Source organism: Lipophrys pholis (genome assembly GCF_963383615.2).
Source record: "Lipophrys pholis genome assembly, chromosome: 1".
In the NCBI taxonomy this organism is placed as follows: Eukaryota; Metazoa; Chordata; class Actinopteri; order Blenniiformes; family Blenniidae; genus Lipophrys; species Lipophrys pholis.
In genome coordinates, this window is record NC_137635.1 from 21,023,585 (window position 1) to 21,033,193 (window position 9,609).

Consider the following 9,609-nt stretch of genomic DNA (forward strand, 5'->3'; position numbering starts at 1 on the left):
TCCATATTGTAGTTTTATCGTCCAGATCAGTAGTTTAATAGTTGAGACTCACCCTGATAGCATCCGATGTGTCATCAGTCTATACGGATGTCAGGTTCTCTCCATTTTCTTCACGTTTATAGTGTTTTGTTCTCTACACACGTCTGTGTAGTTTCGTAACAAAATCAAGCAACAGCGCCCTCCAGTGGCCCGGCACGCTAACTACATCGTTGTCTCTGTGTCTGCTGCTGCAGTGGAAACGCCCCCACTTTTTTTTTGCGGATTAGGTGTTGTCACATGAAACGTTGTCGTGTAAACATCAAATGTGAACACGTTCAGGATGTCCACCTGGGTTGTTGTTCTTTTCCTTTCCTGCCCCAATTGAAATGAAATGATGCTCTATGTGGCGCCCGAACTGAATGAGTCTGACACCCCTGCTGTAGAGAAACTTTGTGAAGTATATAATGAGTGAAGTGCATAATGACTTGTACCTACTGGCTTGGTTTGACTCCTCTAATGAATCTTAGTCCACGTGAGCAAACTTGAGTTTTGCTCTGCGACTTTTGCGAGCATCACTTCTCTCAGTGTCCAAAATCAATCAAGTGCACACGCATACTGTATAATCGAGGGGGAAAAAAAATCCACAATGTGGACGTTTGCGTTTGATGCTTTGAGTTTTTATTTGGAATGTATGTTTTCTTCAACAACAACAACAAGAACAACAAAAAAGTACATTGGAGCTTTAAACCTACAGGGGAATGCTTTCCAGTAATGTTCCAAGTGGCGGCGAGTGCGACGAGTAACGCGGTCTCACCCTTTTACTTTAATTTTAACGTTATCTTTAAAAGACGTACTGTATTTGTTCATGTTTTTAAAATTGGATCTGATGAATGTCATCGTCGTGAGGTGTCTGTTGAGTTCTTCAAATAATGTCATATCACATAGTTGTGACCAATGCAACCCACCGAGCACACTCTGAAACAAACATTGTTTAAGAAAAACATCTGTCGTACGTGCCTCTGTGAGGCCCCCGTAGGCTCTGATGTCAACTTTAGGATGCAAACTAGCTAGATTTACCTAGCGAAACCTTTGAAGCAATGCTTAATCGGCCATTGGTTATTATTGAAAATGTACATATCTGTATCTACACATGTGAATACATTAAAGTCATATGAAAATACTGTACCAGTGTAGCCTCTGGCTGGACATTTCATCACCACTGGACCAAAGACGGTGTTTAATTGTACCCTGACAATTGTTGAGAACCCAGTGTACAGTCACGGTTATTGGAAGATATGACATATAGGATCATTTCATTTGACCATTTATACCATTTATATAAATTTATAATTTTTTTACACATTACAATTAATTCAGTTGAGAGAACTCAAATTTATTGTAGCTTTGCTAAACAAAACAATCCAACTTGTACTTGTGTAATGAGTAAATTGAAACTAAAGAGAAAAGCTAAGAGTGTTTGTAAAATCCTCTGGTTGTTTTAATTATCTGAAACATCCTCAAAACTTGAAGTTGCTTTCAGAATATAGTAGCATTATCATGATATGGATGACTATCTATACAGATGTATTTAGATGTTGTCGTTACATTGTAATAGCTTTTTCTTCTACTTTGATCGGAGAGGTTTACAAAAAAAGCAGGTCCTCTCTTTTAAGTGGGATCATATCGATGACTAAACTATTTAATGTTCCTGTATGAATGGAAAGAGTGGTGAATATTAAGGTTATGACTTGTAATGAAACCAGAAGAAGAGATGCTTCAGGGTTTGGTTTTTCATCAAAATCATGTTTCAAATAAACTTTAAAACTGATGGTTATTTCATATAAAATATATTTTAGAATGGAATGTCTTGTGATATGAAGACAAATTACAACTATAAAGTAAATTGTAAATATACATATATTGTGTATAAATATATTATTTTAAGCTATAGTAAAAATCCATTACTATTTTCTTTCGGTCTACTGTGGAAGTAGCTTAACTCATTAGGACAGATTAACATAATAGCAGAGGAGGGGATGCATACATCAGGAAGTAGGCATATCCCCATTTCACAGTGTTTATTGACACATTTTCAACACACTATTTATCAATGGCAGAAACAGGGACTGGGAGCACCTTAAAAGATCTAATACATTTCATACATCTACAGTTTCATTGTATGTGTTTTTTTACAGCAATAGTCATGTGATAATAATCCAATGACAATAACAGGAATAAGCAGGCCTTTCGACAACACAGCTGATGTGATTAATAACAGTACAGCAGAAGTTATACACGCAACTATTAAAACATGTGGCTGCGTCTGTCAGGTAAAAGTGTTGAGCTAAGCATTACATCTGTGTATGCAGGCATCCATGCCTTCAGGATGCTGATGCATTGTGGGTGGGAAACCCTTCTAGGTTTTGATTAACGGATGCTTACTAACTGGTAATAAACATGTGGGTGCAGCTTGGATACAAGAAAGGGTTCGCTCGCTGCTGTCCTATTACTCAACATTTATTGTACAGTTGACCTTTGCAAGTTATGAACTGTGTCTTGTTAATGGCTTTTCACTGGAGGAGCCGGCACCAAGAAGGAGAACGTGAGAGGAAGAGCACAAAGGAAAAGTTAATCCAGCTGCAATAATGGATATTTATATTGTAGGATGTTTGCTGGTGGGGTCCCAAAAGATGTAGAAGAAGAAGTAAAACACTGTTCTTGACAAGCATTTTTTTAAAAAATTGGTGTATGTATGATGTGCGTTGTAAAAATCCAGTCAGTGTTCAAAAGTCCATTGCTTCCATCACAAACTGTAACGAAGGAGGAAAAAACGTCAGTGAGAAAGTATCGAGTGTGTTTGTGTGTGTGCATCTGTCAGAAATGTGTTTTATATATCCTATTCATGTGTAACACACACACACACACACACACACACACACACACACACACACACACACACTGGATGTTTTTTTATGATATTAAAAATCATGTTAAAAGATGTTCTAAAATGTGAAAATATTCAGATATTCTGTGTCTAGATTTACATGACGTAGACGGCATTAATCCTAGATTGTTTTCCCTATTGTATATAAGATGAGTTATTAAGAGCAAGAAAAGTAATGAGATTACGACTGACATTGGTTTTGTATAACTCAGTCATACTGTTGCAAGTTGTGTGAAGTTTAAATGTCACGTTTTATTCACTGTTTTCCGAGCGTAATAGTAATGGGTTTCTGTTCTTGTCTTCACAGTGTTAAGTTTCTAGCATTCGCCTTCTCTCTAATGAGGAGTCAGTAACCGGTAAACACAAATTTGCGGCCGGAGCCACGTAAGCAGCAGGTGTGACACGGATGGACAGTTTAAAGGAGATCTTTGGGGTGACACGAGAGACCAGAGGTTAATCATGAAAAAAAAAAAAAAGAAAAAAAGAAAAGAGAAATCACATGGTCTGCTCCTCACATTGTTACCAAAGCAGCCTCTCGGAACTCCGACCACACTTTTACCAACCTGTCTGACCGGCGATTTTTTTTGTTGGTTTTTTTTTCTTCTTCTTTTTTTCTCATTTTTGCGGCAAAGTGACTGAGCATTGCACTGACACACTTTGGGAGAGAGAAGGACTCCTGATTACACATTCCAGATGACGTCTCTCTGACATCGTTGTACTCGCCATCTCGTATTGCGACCAACTCGGTACTGCCTGCCTGCAGTGCCCAACTACTGAGCAACTTCACGAGCTTCAGAGAAAAAAACCGAAACGAAACGAAAACACCTTGTCTTCAACTGGACTGGATGAACAATGTAGCATCTCTGCTAACATATTGTAGCATTTGTTGGCTGGGAAATAACTTGACTCAATCCATCAATGGTTTAAAGAGAGAGGAATTTATGCATTCCAATTATCTTCTAGATGTCATTTTCCTCTTGGGTTCCTTTCCAGTGAAGAAAATAAACTATATAGCGAGAGTACATGAGAGACAAAAGATGTGGTCTTACTCCTTGAAGCGCTTGACATTCCAAAAAAAAAAAAAAAAAGCATACGTTCATATTACAATCCCTCGTCAATCTTAGCACTTATATAGTATGTTTGCCACTGAACTTATGTCTTCCATTCACTTCTAACAGACTGAAACACTGCCCTCCTCACGTGTACTGAGATAATCAAAACACATCACTGACAAATAGCGTTGAACAAACGAAGCACATGTAGCATCAGCTCAAACACGTCGCGTACAGGAGTCACTGTACAACCGAACTCATCTGAAAACATCTACTGCCACACAAGTGTGGGGAGAAGAAGACTTATCTTTATCTCTCATGTACTGATATGGGCTTGCCCCCCCAAAAAAATCCACGTTGGATACCAAAGGTCCTGTAGCATGCACTTGCTGAATGACCTTCTGTAGTGTATTGTATAATAGGAGAAACAACCCGCTTGGGGCGAGGCTTGTGCTCGCCCTCACACTGCCCTTTGTCTCTGGTTAGTACAATGTAATTTCTCCTAAAGACCTTAGTCCTTTAACTGCCACAAGTACCCTATCCCCTCTATATGCACACTTAGATGTTATGAAGAGGTTTACCCCCCCCCCCCCCCCCCCAATGTTTGACTGACTCAGTCATGAGGAGCACAAAGACTGAGCCGAGAAGGCAAAGCTGCTCCCAGAACCTCGACGGTCGAAGGACACTGGAATGCCTAAACCACGACAAAACCACCCTCCTCACCGCAAAGGACTGTTTTTAGGATGCACACAACTGCCGACGAGCTGGAAATTTCTGTCTTAAGTTAAAAGGGACCAATCAGAGAAATCTTCCCCCTCAAGAAACAGTCCAACACTGCCAATCAGGCACAAGACTACCCAGACGACTACTGCCCCTTGTCGTTTTTTGTCCTTCTTGCTGCCAACGACTGCTTCACTTGGCAGGTCGGTGTCGAGATAAAGATGGCCCGTCAGCGGTGCCCTTAGGCAGAGGATGCAAACGAGTCAGAAGAGGACCAAGAGTAGAGCAAGCGTGGAAGTGTACAGAGAGAACAAATCTATATTTTGATAAACAAATCTACAACTCTCCATGACTTTGGAAGAGGTTTCCGAGCAGAAACGGTCCAGGATGGCAGCGAAAAGTAGAAAAAAAAAAAAAAAAGAAAAAAATATATAAATGCAAACATGAAAAGAATATTTGGCATCATGAAATGAAGTCAAAGTCTCAAGAAAAGATGGAGAATAAATAGTCTGTCATGAACGGATGAAAAGTTGTGTACCCCACAAGCACTGGGAAATTATTTTCTGAAAGACAATGAGCAATGACAGACTTTTGCCTATGAAGACACGGGGATGACAAAGGATGGACGCTGAGATAAACAAATGAAGAAAAAAAAAAGATAATGCATTTTTTGTAACTTTGTTTACCAGCATGACTACTTTGCATGACTGTCTTTTCTGCAAGCCCTTAGTTGAAGACAAGGGTGCTAGAGATACAAAAAAGTATATATAAAATGAATTAAAAAAATGTTATATGCAATTAATGTTTTAAAAAAGATTATAATGAAAGAGAAGAGCTATATTTTGTTTTGAAAAGTGAAAAAAAAATGTGAATATTGAAACATGTATGTTTGCAAAGTACACCCTGAACTATGTTTTGTTTGATGAAATCTCTCTGCTACTACTGCCCTACATGTTTCATTCCTCTGCCATAGCTTTATTTTAACAATGCATTCTGTTTTCTTACTATCCAGTCGACAACGACCCTTCGAGACTTTGCCTATAGCATCTGCGCAAAGGATGTTTGTTGTTAGTCACACAAGTCCACGTTTTTTTTCCCCCCTCGAATCATTTTGCACAACTTCCGTAGCAGCAGCAGCAACAGCAGCAGCAACCCGAAAAGCAACAGGCTCTCCCATAACACAACTTTGACAGCTTGATTAGGACTCATAGTTTGCTTTTTTTTTTGTTGTTTTTTTTCTTTTCTTTGGCAATAATACAAGCGTTGTCACATGATTGTAGCAGGTCAAACGGAGAACCTCGAGTCCTTCGAGTATCTTCACAGCCTCAGTGTTAAAAGAGATTCTTAAAGGCCTTGGAAGTCCCGCGGGTGGCGGGATCCTGCCGGGATTGGCAGCCCCGTTCCACTCCTCCCACGTAGAAAAGAAAGAAAAAAAAAACCAAGGAGTACAAGCACAGGTTGTCCAGTCAACACCAATAAGACTTTTGAGAGATATTGTATCGGTGAAGAGTCAAGAGAGATTTCAGGTTTGCATGGAACCGACTGCCATTCCAAAGTCTGTGTGTGGTTTTAAGGACTCAGGTGTGTTGATGGTGTGCGTGGACGTAGGTGTTTTTGCTATTTTCTTTCTAACATAATAAATTCTAGTATATAGACAACGATAATGTGAACACCTCACAGTGATGTGTAAAAAAACGCATGCGTTATGACTTGATAATCTCTTGAGGAGGGGGGGGGGGGGTAACCGTCTTGACAGATCCCCCTAGCCTCCCGTCATTGTTTGTCTTGAATCCAGTCCAGATAACTAGAAAAACACTGTGCCGTGTTGTAGAGCAGAAACGTCTTCCTCCGAGAGGCAACTGAAAACTACTCACACTCGCAGTGTCAGCATGAGTGTGTAGAGGTAGCTCGTCTTCATTTTCAAAAAAAATTTATTTTTATTTTTAGATGGTCAGGTCTTTGCATCCGTCATTTACTGTGGAGTTACCGTCATCCAGCTGGCTCGGTCGGCAGCTCGTCACAGCACACAAAGAAAAGAAAAAAAACCCCGTCATGTGAGCACCAATCAAAGAGACCCAGAGCTTCCAAAATGATGTCAGAAAGGGAGAGAAGAGAGGATGAGAAATGCCAGTGCCCACCGAGGGGAGAGAGATAATCTAATAATAAGAGAATCGGAAGGATCTCAGTGTTGAGTGCGGTTGAAGCGCCTCGTCCGTGGCTCGGTATTCCAAGTGAGTTTCAGGCCCTGCTGGTCCAGGGCACAGCTCAGGCAGCTGAATGGTCCTCTGTCCATTCCTTGTACATTGCAGTCGGAGGCTCACCAGAGTACGAAACTCAACGGTGTGACGTAGACCACAGAGACAACTGATGAAAATTCTGTCAAGTCTACGTAGGTTTTACAGGGTCTAGAACTTTTGTCTACTTGCAAAAATGGTCCATGAGATTTTGTTTTAGTCCCGTATCTTCTTGAAAACAAAACTATTTCAGTTCCCATTTTGGAAGACATTAAGCTACTCTGGCTTTGATGGTCACGAAGACGTTTATGAATATTTCAGACGTAGCCGTCTAGCGATGGTGCGCACACTTGCAAAACTATTGTGCTTCACCCAGCTCTTTGCTTTTTGTTTTTCTTTTGTCTTTTTACTCCCTTGTGTGTGTTTTTTTTTTTTTTTTACCGTTTGGTTTGGTTTACCATTTCTTCATTTCTTCACATTGTGACTGCTTTGCCAATGCCAGGCTGAGAAAAAGAAAAAAAGAAAGAAAAAAGATGTCTTTCCTTTTCCGATGCATAATACTGCCATTTGATTTGGACACGTTGAGGAGAATGAGTTACAATGTTGAGAGTGCTAAGTCTGTTTTATTTTCCAAAGTTTGCAATCTGTTATAAAAAAAAAATATAAAAAAAAAGTTATAGATTTCATGTAAAAAGAAAACACTCAACCAAAATGAACATAAACGCTTTACATGATAAGTAGGCGCCAGTGCGGGGAGGATGTAATGAGGTGTCCCCTGCAGGTGATTGGACGGTGTCATGTGGTCCTGGGATGACACGTCCTCAATGGCATCCTGTTTATTTTCTTTACGCGCTTGTTTCTGTTTAAATATGTTTGTTTTATCCTAGAAATTGAGGACTCTGTATGCAATCCGCACCGCGAATGCCACTGATTGACACTCACTGCACGGCTCCCTGAGGCGTTGTGTCGTCAGTTCAGATGATTGCAGCCACACATATATTCGCTTTCTGGCTTTACCATAAGGTGACTTAGCAATCACTCCAATCTAAAAGAGAACAAAAAATGATTTTATTTTACAAATTGATGAAACCAGAGTTGCTTTAGAAGAGATGCTATCATACTGAATAGATTTTTCGTATATATTTTAATATTTTATTTTAATCAGAAATAATGTGATCAACAACGCAGAAGTCATACTGATACATCTGATATCACGTACTGGCATAAACAATAGCATTCACGTAGGCATTCCAAAGATATGAAGATTCATTCCACACACTATCATGCTGTATAAAACAGACTTAAGTACTAGTCCATTGTACTGCAGTCTTAGTAGGAGAGTGAATGGGGAGAAGAGGTGGTCACTGGAGTATCTGGTTGTGACTGATGCCGGATTTTATTTTTGGAAATGTTGGGACACAAAGAACAACTCATCAAGAACTGTATAAAGTATATTTCAATGGAATGTTCATGATCTATCTTTTTATATTTTGAAGAAAAAATAGAAACATATCAATAAAGTGTCATAATTGAACATATTTCTACTATTGAGACTTAAAAATGTATGAATGTCAATGCGATCTAATGTGAACCGATCTCCATAGCAGCTTGAATGAAATAACTGGTTAACAGTCATGAAATGCTTTTTCAGAGACATTACAAATTGCTTAAAATCATTGAAATCAACTTAAAATAAATGAAAAAGTAACGTCAGTGGTGTGTGGGTTTGTCTGAGAGTTTGTGATCTGAAAAAAACCAAACAAACAGTGTGCTTCTTTCCGTGTGTGCTGACCGAATATGATGGATACTATGATGCTCTGCACTGACTGTCACAGTTAGAACAGTTCATCAGCCTGTCAGGAGCAGGACGCCACTGAAGACTGACTGATTTAATCTGACTTGAAGTGAGGGAACACAGAAAATCTGAAGTCTTCCAGCAAACTAAAAGATGACACGTCGAATCTGAAAGTTAAAGGACATGCTTGATTGTGATGCCTGCACCTGAACGAAGCTTAAAAATCAACGGGGGCGGTACGTTATGGTCATTTAAACCACAGTGGTCAACTATACACTGTAAAAACAATTGTAACTCTCAAGCTATATCACTTAATCAATTAATCAGTTGATCAGGTACTCAATAAAACTTTTTTTTAATTGTGTTGTTCCTGCTGGTTCCTCAGAGAAAAATTGATGCGGTCTTAAAACAAAACAAGGACAAATAAGGAAACATTCAGAACAAGAATGAGAAGACAAAATATTTTCAAGAAGACAACTAAACAATAAAACACATTTTTATTTACAGATACAGATAAAACTATTTAAACCACCTCAAATAATAACACGAAATATAAGTATTCCAAAAGGTTACAGCTGAAATAAAATAAGAGATTAAATTGAAAATAATGTACGCTAAAGTAGTAGTGAGGATAATAGAATAGCTAAAGAAAAACACAGTAAATTGAAGTTATTTATATAGGTGTACAAATAAACTTATCAATAATTAATAGCAAGATGAAGGGGTCTCTTGTAAGCTTTTCTTTTAAATGTTTGATTACTTGAAGTTCTCCTGAGAGCTTCAGGTAGGCGGTTATCTCACTGAATTTTATGTAATGTTAAGATGCGTTGACATAAAATTTCAAATTTGTTGGTATAACTCACCTTTTCTGCAGAGTTAATTCAG